Below are 18189 nucleotides of genomic sequence, written 5' to 3' on the forward strand. Positions count from 1 at the left end.
CAATGAGATTCACCTGATCATATCTGGATTGCACTCATTCCACTTCATCGAGATCTGCTTCCATGATGACTTTTAGAGAGGGAATTTCAACTTCAACAGACAAAACAACCTCCATTTCATATACAAGCGAATAAGGAGTTGCCCTAGTAGAAGTTCACACTGAAGTTCTATAGCCATGCAAAGCGAAAGGAAGCATCTCGTGCCAATTCTTATACGTCTTGACCATCATCTACACAATTCTCTTGATGTTCTTGTTAGCTACTTCGATGACGACATTCATCTTAGGACGGTATGGTGAAGAGTTATGATGCTCGATCTTGAATTCTTAGCAACGCACTCATCATTTTGCTGTTGAGGTTACTGGCATTGTCAATAATAATCTTGCTAGGAACACCGTAGCGACAAATTATTTATTTCTTTATGAATCGTGTAACCAGTTGTCTTGTAACATTAGCATATGAAGCAACTTCAACCCAATTTGTGAAATAGTCAATGGAAACTAGGATGAAACGATGATCATTAGAAGCTTTCGATTCGATCATACCAATCATGTCAATACCCCCACATGGAGAAGGGTTAAGGAGAAGTCAAAATATTCAATGGAGTCAAAGGAACATGAATCTTGTCACGGAATATCTTACATTTATGACCTCTCTTGACAAAGTTGTAACAGTCGATCTCCATGGTTTTCCAATAATAACCAGCGCAAAGGATCTTCTTGGCCATGGAGGTCCCATTGGCATGTACACCTTCACAACCCTCATGGATGAACCTTATGATCTTGCTTGCTTCGTGTCTATCCATGCATTTGAGCAACACAGAGTCATAATTCCTTTTGTACAACACATCCCCATTTAGGAAGAAATTAGCATAAAACCTTCTCAAAACCTTCTTATTAGTGATGGATGTTTTCTTGGAATATTCTTGTTTTCCCAAATATATCTTAATATCATAGAACCAAGGCTTATCGTCAGATTCGGCCTCCATTCCTAGACAGTGCACTGGTTCACCCAAGTGGTTAATATGGATGACAAGTACTTCATTCTTCCACTTGACTTCAAACATGGATGTCAGAGTAGCTAGAGCATCGACTAATTGATAATCTTGCCTTGGAATATAATGAAAAGTGATTTCATCAAAATAGGGAATCAACTTCACCATGTGTTCTTTGTAAGGAATTAACTTCTTATCCCGAGTTTCCCAGTCTCCTCGAACTTGACTGACCACTAAAGCAGAGTCTTCATAGACTTAAAGAATCTTGATTCTTAAGCCTATAGCTGCTTCAATACCGTAGATGCATGCCTCATATTCTGCAATGTTGTTGGTGCAATCAAAGCATAATCTAGTGGTGAATGGAATTTGAAAACCAATCGGAGATGTGATAACTGCTCCTATCTCATGACCTTTTGCACCATCGGACACGAGCGTCCACTACGATCCTAGTTCGGGTCCTTCGTTTGGGCCTAGGATATTTCAATTTCGAAAGAACATGATGTCTTCATCAGGAAAGTCAAACTTCATCGGCAAGTAACCCTCCACGGGCTTATGGTCAAGGTAGTCAGACAAGACACTCCCTTTGGTAGCTTTCTGTGTTACATATTGGATGTCGTACTCGGTTAACAACATTTGCCACTAGGAAATTCTTCCACTGACAACGGGCTTTTCAAAAATGTACTTGATTAGATCCATTTTGAATATCAACGAAGTTGTATGGAAAATCATATATTGCTTAAGGCATCAAGCTGCCCAAGCTAAAGCACAACAAGTTTTCTCCGTCAATGAGTATTTGATCTCACATTCGATAAGCTTCTTGCTTAAGTAATAGATTGTGTTCTCTTTTCGGCCCGTGTCATCATGTTCACCCAATACACGACCCATTGATTCATATAACACAGTAAGATACATGGTTAGTGGTCTACTTGGAACAAGTGGTTTCAAGATCAGTGGTTCTTGCAAATACTGTTTTATTTTGTCAAATGCCTCTTGAAAATCATTGTTTCACATGATCGCTTGATTCTTTCTTAATAATTTGAAAATCGGTTCACAGGTATCTGCCAAATGAGAAATGAACTGTGAAATGTAATTAAGACGTCCAAGGAAACCTCAGACTTCTTTTTCCATTTTAGGAGCTGGCATGTCTTAAATTGCTCTGACCTTATCAAGATCAACCTCAATACCCTTCTGACTCACAATGAACTCCGACAACTTGCCCGATCGGACCCCCAAAGGTGCACTTTGCAGGATTCAACCTCAGCTTGAATTTCCGGAGTCTGGAAAATAATTTTCTTAAATGGTACAAGTGGTCATCTTCAGTCTTTGATTTTGCAATCATATAGTCTACATAAACTTCAATATCTTTGTGAATCATGTCGTGAAAGAGAGTCATCATAGCACTCTGATATGTTGCCCATACATTCTTCAAACCAAATGGCATGACTTTGTAGCAATAGGTTCCCTAGGGTGTAATGAAAGTTGTCTTCTCTATATCATCTGAAGCCATCTTTATTTGATTGTACCCTAAAAACCCATCTATGAAGGAAAAGACTAAGTGTTTAGTAACGTTGTCTACCAGAACATCAACACGGGGCAAAGGAAAGTCATCCTTCAAACTTGCTTTGTTAAGATCTTGGTAATTCACACACATTATAACCTTCCCATCCTTCTTCAGAACTGGGACGACGTTAGCAACCCATTAAGGATATTCAACAATAGCTAAGAAGGAAGTATCATACTTATTTTTAACTTCTTCTCTAATCTTCAGTTCCATGTTGGGTATGGTTATGTGAAGCTTCTATTTAATTGGAGGAAATTTGGGCTTGAGCGGTAAGCGATGTTCAACAATATTGGTATCCAACCCATGCATATCATGATAACACCCGGTGAAGACATCAACATATTCACGAAGTAGCTTGACTAACTCACTGTGTACATGCTCGGTGACGGATGCCCATATCTTGACTTCTCTTCTGACTTCATTGGACCCAGATTAATCATTTCTATTGGATCTTTGTGTGGCTGAATCTCTTTCTCTACGTGCTCAAGAATCCTTGAGAGTTCAATCGGTACTTCACAATCTTCCTCATCGTCGTCTTCGACTTGGTTAATCGGAAACCCAGATTTACAGTGAACTTCAAAAAAGTTGTTTTCAGTGGAATTATTTGCTACGCATGTGTATGAGCTTATTTTAGAATGAGCTTTTGAAAAAATAAAGTAAAAAGAAACTTTTTCCATTTTATTTAGTGAAAAAGTAAAAATAACAGAAATAAAAGGGATCTTGATTTTAATGTAAAAATCTTCCCTTTATTGATTTCATAATGTGTTTAAATAATGGAAAACCCTTACAAGTTACCCACATGCCTCAGACAAGGGCAAGGGATGAGAAAAAACAAAATGTATTACATTTCTTCTGAAAAGACCACAAGGACTGCAGTAGTTGTCCAATTTTCTCTCTTGAATCCAGGAGGACACTCGCTAACAAAATCAGAGATTGTTGGCTTATTGGACCTTACACCATCCACCATTGCTATCGAAAGATCATACTGATATCTTGCACTACTGAACCGAACTGGGTTGAACTTCTTACACCCTCTTGCACCTGGATGACAGGAAGCAGGATGATAACCCAGACCAAAACGGTCGTGCTTCTCAGCTATTTTCACAATCTGGCCCTACCCGAAGAGAGGGCCCTTCTCAATAGTCTTCGTAGCACTCTCTGTTGATGACAATATTGTAACTATTGACTGGCTTTGATTGACAAAAGCAGAGTTGACATCCTTAAAATCCAAATAGTGGAAAGGGACCTTAGCTATCGCTTCTTATGTTTCCACATACCGAAAGGATGATAACACACTGATCACAAAATAATCCTCACCAAAGATGATCACAAGCTTGTGTCCAAACATGAACTTCAGTTTCTGATGCAAAGTGGATGTTATTTAACCGGCAACATGAATCCAGAGCCTCCCTAACAGTCAGATGTAAGCATATGAATGCCCATAACTTGAAAGGTAATAGTGAATTGGTGAGGACCCACACAGATTGGAAAATCCACCTCTCCAATGACTTGCCTCATTGATTCATCAAAATCTCATACAATCAATGCAGTAGCACGCATCTCTGGTCCTTCAAACTGTAATTGACTCAATGTGTTCTTTGGAAACACATTGAGTGAAGAGGATATATCAAGCAGGACCCTAGAGACCAAGGTATCTGCACAAGTAAAAGAGATGTGCAAACCCTTGTTGTGGTCGTTCCCCTCGGCTGGAAATTTTGCTTCATTGAAACCCAAGTACCGGCTTGCCACGATGTTAGCCACTATGTCATCAAATTGATCAACTATAATGTCTTGCGTCATGTGATCAGCTTTAAGAACTCTTAGCACAGACTTGCAGTGACCTCTGAACTGAGTAGGAACGATAAGATTGAAATCTTAGAAGGAGATTGACCCAACTTGTCAACAATCTTGAAATCCCTCTTCTTAATCAGCTTAAGAAATTCTTGTCCCTCTTTTGTAGTAAGCTACCCTTGTTCTTTGGTAACTTATTTGCCCTTAGAAGTGGCTACCTCAGATGTGCTACTGGAAGTACCTTTTTACATAAAGGAACTAAGCGTCTCAACTGGAACAATAGGAACAAACACGGATGCCCCTTCCTGTGGAGGAGGATTTGGAATCACCACTGGTGTTGGGATGACCTTGGGAGTATACTTAGGTGCAAACACACGACCGTTGTGGGTCATACCACCTGTACCTGCTATGTTGACAATTTCCGCATCAAAAAAACTGGATTTATTTTCCACCAACAAATATAGTTGCATCATACTTCTAAGGAACTGCCTTGGAATCTTGGTAAGCAAAAGGAGCGGGAATACGGATGTTGATAGGTTATATATTCTTCATTGGAGCCTTAATCTTCTTCTTGCGATACACAATCTCGATTGGATCAATGACGGAAACCTCTTCCACGACTCTAGATCTTGCAAACTATAAGACCCCCTGATTCATCAACTCTTGGACACAACCCTTGATTTCTTGATACTTATCTGGATCGGTATTACATAAGTAAGAGTTGTCATAAACCCCATCCAAAACACCATGCTTCTGCAAACTTGTGGAGTTTACCAATATCGGAGTTTTCAAATCTCACACTTGATTGACCACTTTTATTTTCTCTTCTTCAAGAACTGCGTTAACTAATGGACCACCATGATTAGGCAACAAATTATTCTTCACGTTTGGCTTCGCCTCAGTGAAGGCCAAAATATCTTGATCAATAAGGTCTTGCACTCTGTTATTGAACACAATACAATCTTCGGTTGAATGCCCAATATAGTCTGCATGGAAAGCACATGACACATTGGGGTTATGTTTTGGATTATAAGAAAACATTGTCGGTGGGATCTCTTTAGGAATAATGGACCCTACATGCACAAAGTAGGGCAATAACTGAGTGTACGACACAAGAATCTTGGTATACTGCGTACGCCTTTGATTCTGATTCTGACCCTGATTCCGATGATTCTGATTCTAATTTATGTTATTCTGATATTATTTTTGTGGAGCTTGTCCATGAGGAGTCTTTTGTTGTTGCGGAGCCTAGAAGGCTGCTAGAACTGCGGTTGATACTAGAAAGGTTGTTATTGGAACTGAGCAGCGACTACATATGGATAAGGAAAGTAGGGCGTATGGACCATATGAGCTTGGTATTATGGATCACTTTCCGTCACAACATTTGTTTCTCCTTCCTTCTTCTTTGCATAACCACTTGAAGGCTTCCTGGCTGCAGGCTATTGACTATTGTTACCACTGGCGATCTTTCCTAAATTGAGACCACTTTCAATCCTCTCTCCAATCACAAATATATCAACAAAGTTATAAGATGAGCTACCAATCATCTTTTCATAGTACAAACCTTAGAGAGTTCCCATAAAGATATCCACTAACTCAGTATCAAACAGAGAATGCCTGACTCTCAAAGCCATTTTGTGCCACCTTTGCGCATACTCTTCGAATGTCTCGTTAAACCTTTGTGACTGATTATGTAGTTGCAATCTTGTAGGATCCATATCTAGATTATACTTGTACTAATTCAAGAACACGTCAGACAAGTCTTTCCATGTCCTTATCTTCCCAAGTTCCAAATTTATGTACCAATCCAAAGATACCCCAGATAGGTTGTCTTGGAAGCAATGGATTAGTAACTCATCATTGTCAATATAAGAAGCCATCTTCCTGCAGTACATAGTGATGTGACTGTGAGGACAGCTCAAACCTTTGTACTTGGTCAAGTCAGGTACCTTGAACTTTTGTGGGAGTACAACATTCAACATTAAGGATAGTTCTCTAGCATTTAAACCATGAGTAGAGAAACCTTCAATAACGTGGATCCTCTCCTATAAAAGTTAATACTTTACAGGCCTAGGTTGATTGAAACTGATGACCCTTTGAGTGGTAACCCTTGGAGGAGGTTGAGCAACATTCTGAGAGCATGCGGTGGTTACGGCATGAATTGCGGATACATCTAATACAACAAAGTAGGATTCAAAGTGTGGGCAGCAAATTGACGAGTCTCTTCAAATGCAACCTCTTGAGTAGAGAAATGATTCGGCATCTCCTATGGGAAGGCAGCAGAATTCCCATTGGAAGAGGAAACAACAAAAGGTTGGTACGATATAAAAGGATTCCCACTAGCAAACTGTGGAGTGTAGTTATGAGGCATTCCCCATCAGTAGGCAGCAACAAACTTACTAGGGCTAGTTGGAAAGAGAGGTTGGCTTGCAACAACATGTTGAACAACAATGTCAATGAGATCCACCACAACAAGAGTAGTGTCAACAGCAGTAGTTACAGCAGTAGCGTCGGTCGGATTGACAACAACATCATTGTCTCTCTGAGCTTGGAGATGTTCCAGGATGGTACCCATCTAACCTTGAAGTTAAGATATGGCCTCCATAGTTGCATCATTCTCTCGTTCATATTTAGACATGATTCTTCGTTGGTTGGCTATGGTGTTATACCGATGTTGAGTCGTCGTCTTTCTGAAGAGGATGAAGACGGGCTTAAGCATTCTATTTTTGGATAGAAAAGTGCATATGAATGAATATTGTGTTGTGCAAACAGATTTTGATTATTATAAAATTTTCCAAGGAATCCTCTAGTATTTATTTGTCGCAAGTAATCATAAAGCATAAGAAATAAAGACATAAGACAAAACTGATAATGACAAGGACCCTTATATATTCATAACAGTTAAACAAAGAGTACAATTATTACAACTTTTCCCCAAGGGCTACAACAAGCTTTCTCAAAGATAACAAATGAAAAACCCCCCAAAGTAACTATGCATCCACTGTATCTTGGTAAACCACCATTGTGCATCCTTGAAGGTATAGCCTGAATCGGTCTGCTCAAAAGGTCCTGCAGCAACGACTCCTTATGATCCAAAAGCACTTGCAGATGACGATTGTTCCTTTCCCAATGCATAGCCTCTTGCTGAAGTGGATCAGTATCTCCTCTACTTTGATGCGCCTGATATTTTAACCCTCGAGTCTCCTCAAACTGCTTGTCGAGTTCTGTTTCGTGTTGAGATAAAGAAACTTCCAACTGCTTAGTACTGATTCTTTCTTCAACCAACTCCTTCTTGCAACTCTTTAACTATTCTAAAAGCTTCTTAAGTTGGTCTTGGAAACTGATATCCACCTTGCATGCTTGATACTGTGTGTCTCTGAGCTGTTTCTTCTTGGCAAATAAGTTGTCTATAGTCCCTTTTAAAGTGCCACCTATTTTCCTCCTCTTGAATTGCTCCTCTTGGGCTTCCTCCACCGATTGGGATGTCATTTCCCTCTTCTGGTTGAGGTTAAGCTCTAAATCTTATTTCTCCCTCGTCATCCTACCAAGATTAGATCGGAGATTAGCATTCTCTTGCTCTAAGTTCTTGATAGTCTCCTTGAGTTTCCCAACCCCGGAGTTTGGAACAACTATAAGCACAGGCTGTTGGATGTTGGCTCAGACGAAAACGACAACAAACTTTATTCAACCTTCTCCTTAACCCATTGCATATAAGCTTCCTTGGCAAAGAAATTCTTCTTCCCTAACTCAGACCTTCCTTGAGGACGAACCTTCCTCCCAGCTCTGGCGATCTTCTTTAGAAACTCAGAATTGTCAACCCCTTCATACAAAACAAACTTCTCCACATGCTCGGGATCTGGCTTGTGCATCAACTCGTAACTACCTTTCCAGTTGGAGTTTGGAAGGTCAACAATGCTGGATTTGGAAGTCTGGTTCCAAGGAGTTTCAAGCCAAGGAAATGCTTCAGCCAGCTTCAGAACGTGTCGATGAGTGATTCTGAGTGAAGATTCGAAGTTAAAAGAGCTTGAATCGAAGAAATTGTTAATTGGTTATTTTAAGGTATCAAGTTCAAATGGTTTCAGGCTTTCTTTGACTTTGACTTTATTTGGCTATCAAAGCTTTCCAACAAAGGCAAAATCTTCCTCTATTTATAGTAAAAGTGTTGTTGAGCTCACACATGTGAAATGGATTTGAATTCATGTGAATGGAGTTGGAAATTTGTCATTTGCAATCAGTGTGAGAGCAAGAGTGAAAAGTGTGACTTAGGCATGAAGCTCGGTCATTTTACACTCCACTTTATGCATTTTGCAAAGATAAAGAAGTTTGCACACGTATTGGTGGTCCCAAGTGAAGATTTGGATGATTACAAGTTACAGGTCAGGCGTGAAATGCAGAGTTCATGGCACCATGTTTGAGCTTAGGCCAAATGAGATTCCTTTGTGCGTTTTATGATTTTATTTGTGCGAAATGTTCATCTCATTACAATGAATTGAATTAAAAAAACAACTCAAAAGGAGGCTTGAGGTAAAAATGGCAAGTTTTGAAACTTGAGGTCATGACATGCTTTCCAGGTCAGGCTTTTTGTCAAGCAGTCTTGGCATATTTTGGGCATCTTGGGATCCCAAGTTCATGACACCATAAATTTTGATTCCCATGTGAATTTTGAGGAAAACTTGGGCCAAATGATCTTTGGCATAATCTTAACAAGATGCAAAAGGAATGGGATCAAAATGATACTTGAGCTGGAAATGGCTTGGCTGCCAAGTAGGGGTCATGAAAAAGTTTTGACCTAGTTTGGCAACATAACCCTTTCCAAAATTAAGGTCCTTATGGGTTCAATTGGTGCTTTAGCCTTGAAGTAAAGTTGTATAGGAACTCATTAGGAACATTTAGCTCAAAGAAGCTTGTCAATTGGTTGAAAGGTGAAGAAGTTATGGGGTTTGGACCAAAAGCGAGCCATACTTGCAAATTAGGTCAACCAAACTTGTGTTAACTTGTGCAAACTTGAGGTTTTCTTGCATCCTAAGCCATAATTATGATGGAATAAGCATACATTGGAGAAAAATTGATTAAAGCTTGAATGGTCTTGAGGATGGCTTGAAGAATGGATGAAATGGCATGAAAATAAACACATGAACCACGCTTGAACCAATGAACTACAACTTGCATCTCCCTTGATCAAAATGACCATTGTTTTGTCTTGATTTAAGACATGATCACCTACATGAACAAGGGAACAAACAAATATCATCTCTTATGATGCTTTGGTTAGTTGACATGTAAAACAAAAATGAAAAACCCTAATGTTAAGACCAATCCAAAGAGTATGGCCATGCTTGTGAATCCATGACCAAATGCAATAGTCATGCTAATGTTATGATGATGCATGATATGATCCCATGTATGAAAATGAGACAAAGCAAAAGGTAGGAAAATGAATTGTAAATTTTGGGGTATGACAAAATGCATTGATGTGTCCATTGCATCATGAAGCCATGAGATGCTAGAACTCATTTTTTTGAGATTGAAGGATGAAAACGAGTTCTTCCTCGTGGCTACCATGATCGAGCTCTTTCCTTTTGCTAATTTTGATTCAATTTAAAAAAACAATATCCACATGTCATAATTCATGTGGTTGTTTGAACTTAGGTGGCAAGTCTGAGCACGACATGGCTTAGTTGACTCAAGTGCGCGTTGCTTCCTCAGGTCTGGACCATTCATCTTGTTTACTTTTTCTAGTCATTATCTAGTGGACGTCATGAGTCCTTGGTCAAGAAATGCGGGATTGTTGGATCAGATCCAACAGATCTGATCATGTGAGGGCTTTCCCTCTTTTTTCCAAACAGGTTATTGCCTTTGGGCCCTAGGGTATTGGGTTGGCCTTCTTGCTTCCTGGATCCCCTGATTCCACATTGCACCCCTTGTCTTATTTTCTTTATTTTTATTGTCTTTTATTATTTCTGATTTTATTTTTATTTTCCATATTATTCTAAAATATTGATTTTTATTTCTTTTATTTTCATCAATTGTTTTTATTTTCTTATTTTTAATATTCATTTTACTTTTGCAACTTAATTTTTATTTTATTTTGTAGTATAATGATTTGATTAATTGCATTATGATTTGATTTTAATTCTCTTTTTTGCTTGTAGTATTAATACCCTAACTACTAACATCTAACTTCTAATTCATTTTAATTCAATTTTGTTCCTCATTTTGTTTGACTTGAGTGATTGTTTGGTTGATATTGTCTTTCATATCCTCATTCTGGTTGATTGAATTTTCTTCAATTCAAACATGTTGATAAAGAATCACTTGATCATTTTTGAAACTTTGGATTGATGATAGGTTATCCCTTTGTGTATCATATTTTGAGTCCTTTGACTTGTGGATAGATGATCCATATGTGATTGCCTTAGCTCTCCTCTTCACTCTTCCCATCTTCATCCTTTTCTTCTTCTTTTGTTTTGAATCATTGTGTTACATATTTTAGGATATTAACTTTTGTGTGAATTCTCTAACATGTTTGGCACATAAATTTTTATTGATCAGCCTCAGATAGGTATGGCTTCTACATAAGCCTACTTACGATTACTTAACATATCGCTAAATTGTCCCAATGCAATAAATTGACTATTAACCCTTATCATTAACCATTGCCTTATTGACTTTATTTTGTTGTCATTTAATTCTTGCAATTTATTTTCTTACACTTTAAGTTCTCGTAATTTACTTGTATGCTCATCATCATCCATTTACTTCATTCATTCTTTACTTTATGCCTTTTATCTTTTGCCATTTCTTATTTGATTTGTATAATTAAAAATAACAAAGACATGATAAAATGAAAATACCCAAAAGGAGTAATCTTTGGGACTTAATATGAAGACTTAGAGGACTTAGAGGGACCTTTGCATGGACCTTGGACTAGTGTGAATGACCTATGCATAACTTGGAGCATCATGGACTTGTAATATTTCATTATAAGAAAGAACTCATGGCACTACCCTTAAAGAAAAAGGGATACCTGTTTTATAATTCCATTTTCTACTTGTTAGCTTACGACACAACGCACACACAACGCTTTCTCTTGGGTTACCTTACAATGAGTCCCTTTATTTCTTGCATTACCCCCTTGTATTTTTCATGTATCCCTCTCCCCACTTTGGTGCACTTTTCTTCCTTGCCTTCCTTTGTTTTTTTGTTGCTTGTTAGTCAACCTTAGAAGCTAGGATCTCACCGTTTCTGAATAAACACTCACAAACCCTTGATCCAACGTCAAGTGGAATTTCCTCAATAAACTCAAAAACACTTAAAAATACAATTAGAATTGCATGCCATGAGTCTTAAGTAATGGAGAAAGAGTGACAATGGAGTTTTCCTATCCTCATTCTGAATATTTTGAACACAAGACGTTTGACTTAGTTGTTTGAAATATCCGTCTCCACTCATAGTCTTTAGTGCGATTCAAGTCAAAAACAACTTTATTTTCAAAACCTAAAAACAACATCAACTCATCAAACTTTTCTTTTTGCGCCTTAGGGCATCATTACAAAAAACCCTTTTCAAGGTATAAAATCAACCAACAAACTGTTATTTTCTACTCCGAACTACAGAGCTCTGATTCCTCATTTCATTATGAGGATACGTAGGCACGACGACTCCAATCCTTGGCGAGCACACTAATAAGAACCCTCATTTTCCCTTTTAGCAAGTAACCTTTAGATGATGACACCCATTCACGCGTAAACAACCAAAATGGCTCCCTTCGAGTACGGCGGATGTGAGGGGTGTTAATACCTTCCCCTTGCATAACCGACTTCTGGATCCGAATTTGGTTGCGAGACCATTTTCTTCACCTTTTAGGGGTTTTATCGATATTTTATATTCCCTCTTGGAATAAATAAAGTTGGGTGGCAATCTGTGTATTTTTCGCGTAACGACACTCACAACATCAGGGTATCTCCCTTATCTTTTTTTACATTTTTTGTAATTCACTGCCCGTCTTTGGGTCTCTATTCAATAGTATTATCGCAATTTATTTATTTATATTAACTTATAGATAGTATATCATTGTTTCATTATTTTCTTTTTTGGACCATGGTCCCCTTCTAGAGATGCATTTATTATTCAATATGTGTTATGGGGTATCCCTCTAGTAGATATGCTTGTTGCATAGGATCCTTCGCATGTATTCATTATACTAGTCAAGAAAGGCCACGAGGATTCCTTCGCGAGGATCTAACATGTAAATTCCATGAGTCGCAATAAGGATTCCTGCTTTAGGATCCAACATGTAACCGACTCGAGGGGCGACAGAGATTCCTACGTGAGGATCACACACGTAATTTCCTTGATGGGCGGTAAGAATTCCTGCATAAGGATCTAACATGTAATTTCCTTGAAGGTGGACTTGATAAAATTCACGTGCTATGAATGGACCTCCATGTAAATCAATAATAATTCAAATTCTTACATAAATCAAGTGAGGGTCTCATTAAAAACCATGTTCCACCTTAATATCAAAGAAAAAAGTACCCTCACAAGCACATCATTATTCATAAAAAATGAATGAGATTATAACTCACCTAAAACATACATAAAATAAACTAAACTAAATGAGATCTGTTGCTTTGGTCGTCACTTCTTGGCAGGGGATATTCTTGATAAACTTTCACGTTCTCTTTTTTTGAACGATGAAACATTCTTCTCGCGAGACTTTTTCTTGGAGGCTTCTCATTTGCATCGTTGATGTTCACCCCTACTATTCTGAATTTCTTCAACTTAAAACTCTCCACATAAATTTTCTAGTGATCTTCTAATCCTCTTGTATAAAACACACTTACATATCAAGGATAGTGTAATTCATACATAGATACATGGTGGATAGGGTGGAACTTAGTTGATTAAAGGTTTGTTGCCCTATGATCATATTTTATAATGAAGATGCATCAATGACTAAATATCTTACCTTGACCTGCTTGGCATCTTCCTCCGTCCTGAAAACAATATTCAATGTTATGTACCCCTTCATCTACACCAACTCGCATGAATATCTTACCCAAGGCCTTGAGATCCTTTAATTATAGGCAAAGTTTGTCAAAGTGAATCCTAGTAGAGGATGTATGCGAAGCTCTCCAGATCAATCAGGACTCTCTTGATTTCTCATTCTCCACATTAAACAAAATCACCATGAGGACATCATTGTGCGGGTGAATGACAACTGCTTCTTCTTCAGAAAAGGTGATCTTGGAATTTGGAGTGATGATGTTGTCTACTTTGAAGCTAATGAGAGGTATGTTGAAAATAACGATTTGGTGGCGTATCTTTTTCGAGTTGAATTGGTTTCTCTGCCTTCAAGAATCCTCTTGGGATGGTCTTGAGTGTGTGTGGACAACTCTGTCACCCTTCTTACCACTTGGATATTTTCCCTGACTGGCTCTAATGAGGACATGCTTAACATATTTATTCAAGTATTCTTCTTGGATCGGGCATTTTATCCGCTTCTTAAGTTACAGGAAGTCCTCTCTGTGACACCACCTGAACTTATGGAATCTGTACAACCACCAGGGTTTGGTCTCATGACGCATGCCTTTGGTGTTGGTGGTTGTGAGATGTTATGCATGTGAAGGACTTCGTGCAATATTTTCACTCGGCGAATGTTCAGAGGCTTAAAGATTTCCATGTGCTTTCCACTTTTCTTAAAGGTAGTTATGTCTCTCATAGGTGACATATATTGGTTCCTCTATGAGTTGACCGTGTCATGGGCTCAATCCTTTGCATCACGGGCCTTCCTCCTAGCATTCCTCGCTTCTCCCTTAATGTATAATTGTTCCCACATTATTACCTCCACTAAAGATAATCCAGAGCTTTGGGCGAGGGATTCGTTGAAGTGTCCCACCATGAGTCCATTCTAAAATGATCATGTGAACATTTATTGGTTTGGATGGACTTCCTTTATTATTTCTTCTTTGAAGCACGCGAGATACTCTAAACGATTTTGATGGGCCCAAACACTTATTGAACAAACTAGTGGTAGTCAGCTTCCAATTCCTTTTTGCAGAAAATTGGTGGACTGGAGTTTTTACCAGGTATTGATAGCTGATGATGGAGACCCTAGGGAGACCCATATACTATCTCAATGTTCCATCCTTAAAAGTTCCGAATAAGAGCTTGCACTTCAGGGAATCAGGTGATCTAATGATGACCATTTGAGTGTTGACGGAGGCGACATGCTCATACAGGTTGTTGCACCCATCAAACTTAGCCAATGATGGCTGCTTAAAGTTATATGGGACAGGCACCTTCCATATCTTGTATAATAGAGGTTGGGGATCCAACACTTCCTATTCATCCACCATGTTTATTTCTTGTTGGAGTTAGTGAATATGAAGAATATTGTCTTCCAAATTTTGGTTTTGGCGACGAAGATCATACATAAAGGCACGAATCTATGCTATGAGATTTCCCTCTTTGTTAAATACTTCGCTGGATGGAGTAGCTCTCTTCTTGTTCATCATTATGTGGGATGAGCACAAAGACAATACTCTTTTTAAATGCAGCGAGTGTAACGCCCTTCTAAAATACCCCAAATATTTAATTAAAACAACAAATATATACATCAGAGTAAAAGTGCAATTAAGGGTGTCACACAAACACTTCATACCATTCAGTAATAATAACTGTCATGCTCTTTTATTAATATAAAACATAAAGCATTTGCACAATACGCAGCGGATAGAGATTAAATCAATCATGCAAAACATGTAGCATATTACATGTAAACTGGTTCACAACCAACAACAAAACATTTAAAACATCCCATCCCGATGTTACATCTACCAGAGCATGACCCACTAAGGAACTACACTAGACTCCAAGCACTAGCTCCTACTCAATCACTGCTCGTTACCTGAAAAATAGTTGTAAGGGTGAGTTCCTCAATCGATATAAAAAGCATTATAAAATATCATGTAATGCTAAGTAAATAACACATTAATCACCCTAATCATATCACACATTCGGTAACAGCACATCAACTCAATTATCATACTCAATACCAACACAATTCATACTCATACTCAATACCAACACAAACACACGTATAATATTGGAATACATCCATTCATATTATACGCCATACATACATTATGCAATGAGACTCCATGCATGCGGTACCGACTATTCGTGAACATATAGTTCAACCTCACCGATCAAATCCAGATACGGCTACCAAGCTCACTAGTCCCACTCATTTGAGACCTAGTGACTCACTCACTAATTCCTCACCATGGGAATTAGCTACCACCCCAAGGGCTATGATATGCACGCTAATCACCTAGCATGCAAACATCAACAACAATCCACAATACTAACTCACTAATTCCTCACCATGGGAATTAGCTACCACCCCAAGGGCTATGATATGCACGCTAATCACCTAGCATGCAAACATCAACAATCATTCACAATGGACATATGCTCACACTCTAAGCCATAAACAGTCCATTCATAATTTCATACATGATATGCACATTCACAACATTATGCATACCATCATACATCATCAACATATTTACCACATAATCATATCATGTCATACCACATAATCAATCACAGTATTAGCACACTCTACTAATACCTATACTCCTCAAAATAACGGGAAATGACCCCTACCCTATCATACATCAGCTAATTACATTATTCAGCTGAACAACCAAAAACTGCACAACAACAACACAGAAAAATCACAATACTGCCCATACGCGTATTGCCTAGTCCCATACGCGTATGGCCCATTTCTCAGCCAATCCCATACGCGTATCACCTGTTTCATATGCGTATGCTACGCGTACCACTTCCCCATACGCGTACCAACAAAGACCAAACCACGTTCAAAACACCATCTTCCTCATCCATACGCGTATTGCCTAGTGCCATACGCGTACCAGACCATCTCATACGCGTATTGCCTAGTGCCATACGCGTATGACCAGAAACCAGATTTCCAGATCTGCTATGGTTTTCTCTACCACGAGATTCCTCATATCCAACCTCCCACAGTCCAATTTACACAGTGTTCGTTCATATCATCTAACACGAATCATACCCTATTCAATTTCACAAATTCTAACATTATTACATCTAATTCCTACGAATTTCTCCAATTAAAACCCATATTTCGTTCATCCAATATTTCACAATTTTTCAGCATACATCATTCTAATCAGAGTCAAATCAATGGTTTATCACTACCCATTACATGTTAACCCATAATACCCATCAAACGACGATAAACCCCCCTTACCTGAGTTAATCCGGCAAATCTCTGAGCTTCAAGCTTTTCCTTCCTTCAACCCTTGTTCTCTTGCTCTTTGCCCTTTTTCCACTTTTCAGTCGCTTTTCTGTATTCACGTGAAAACTCTCTTTTTCCAAATGGGACCTTTTCTAATTCCAACTTTTATTCCAATAATAATAATAATAATATTCCAATAATATTCCAATTATTTAATTAAATTAATAAATATTATATTAATTTAAATTAAATAATTATCCTTATTACATCGGGGTGTTACAACTCTCCCCCACTAAAAGAGTTTTCGTCCTCGAAAACATACCTCAAGCGAACAACTCAGGATAAGACTCCTTCATCTGACTCTCAAGTTCCCAAGTCACATTGCCACCTGCTGGTCCTCCCCAAGCTACCTTTACCAAAGCAATCTCTTTACCCCGCAACTGCTTCAACTCTCGATCCTCGATCCTCATAGGTGATGTTTCAACAGTCAGGTTATCTCTCACCTGTACATCATCTACTTGGACCACATGCGACGGATCAGGAATGTACCTCCTCAACTGAGACACATGAAAAACTTCATGAAAATTCGCAAGCGATGGCGGTAAAGCGATACGATAGGCTACCTCCCCTATCCTCTCCAAAATCTGATAAGGACCAATAAATCGAGGTGTCAACTTCTTCGACTTCAAAGCTCGACCAACTCCAGTTATCGGAGTAACACGGAGAAACACATGATCCCCCTCTTGAAACTCAAGTGACTTCCTTCTCTTGTCGTGATAACTCTTCTGACGACTCTGAGCAATCCTCATCTTCTCCTGAATCATCTTAATCTTTTCCGTAGTTTGTTGAACAATCTCCGGTCCAACCACAGCACTCTCACCGGACTCATACCAACATAAAGGTGTCTGATATCTTCTACCATACAAGGCTTCAAACGGTGCCATACCAATGCTCGAATGAAAACTATTGTTGTAGGTAAACTCAATCAAAGGTAAGTAACAATCCCAAGCACCTCCCTTTTCCAAAACACAAGCCCTCAAAAGATCCTCCAGTGACTGAATCGTCCTCTCAGTCTGACCATCAGTCTGCAGATGATATGCAGAACTCAATCTCAGCTTAGTTCCCAAAGCCCTCTGCAAACCTTCCCAGAACTTCGATGTAAATCTAGGATCTCTGTCCGAAACAATACTCGACGGAATACCATACAAACTTACAATTTTCTCAATATACAACTCAGCTAATCTCTCCAATGGATAGTCCATTCTGATCGGAATAAAATGAGCCGATTTTGTCAATCTGTCAACAATCACCCAAATAGCTTCAAAATTCTTAATCGTTCTCGGTAAACCAGAAACAAAATCCATACTGATACTATCCCACTTCCACTCTGGAATAGCCAACGGTTGCATTAGCCCAGACGGCTTCTGATGCTCAATCTTTGACTTCTGACAAGTCAAACAAGAATAAACAAAACTCGCAATTTCTCTTTTCATTCCCGGCCACCAAAATAACTTTTTCAAATCATGATACATCTTCGTAGCCCCAGGAT

The sequence above is a fragment of the Lathyrus oleraceus genome, chromosome 7 (genome assembly GCF_024323335.1).
Source record: "Lathyrus oleraceus cultivar Zhongwan6 chromosome 7, CAAS_Psat_ZW6_1.0, whole genome shotgun sequence".
Lineage (NCBI taxonomy): Eukaryota > Viridiplantae > Streptophyta > Magnoliopsida > Fabales > Fabaceae > Lathyrus > Lathyrus oleraceus.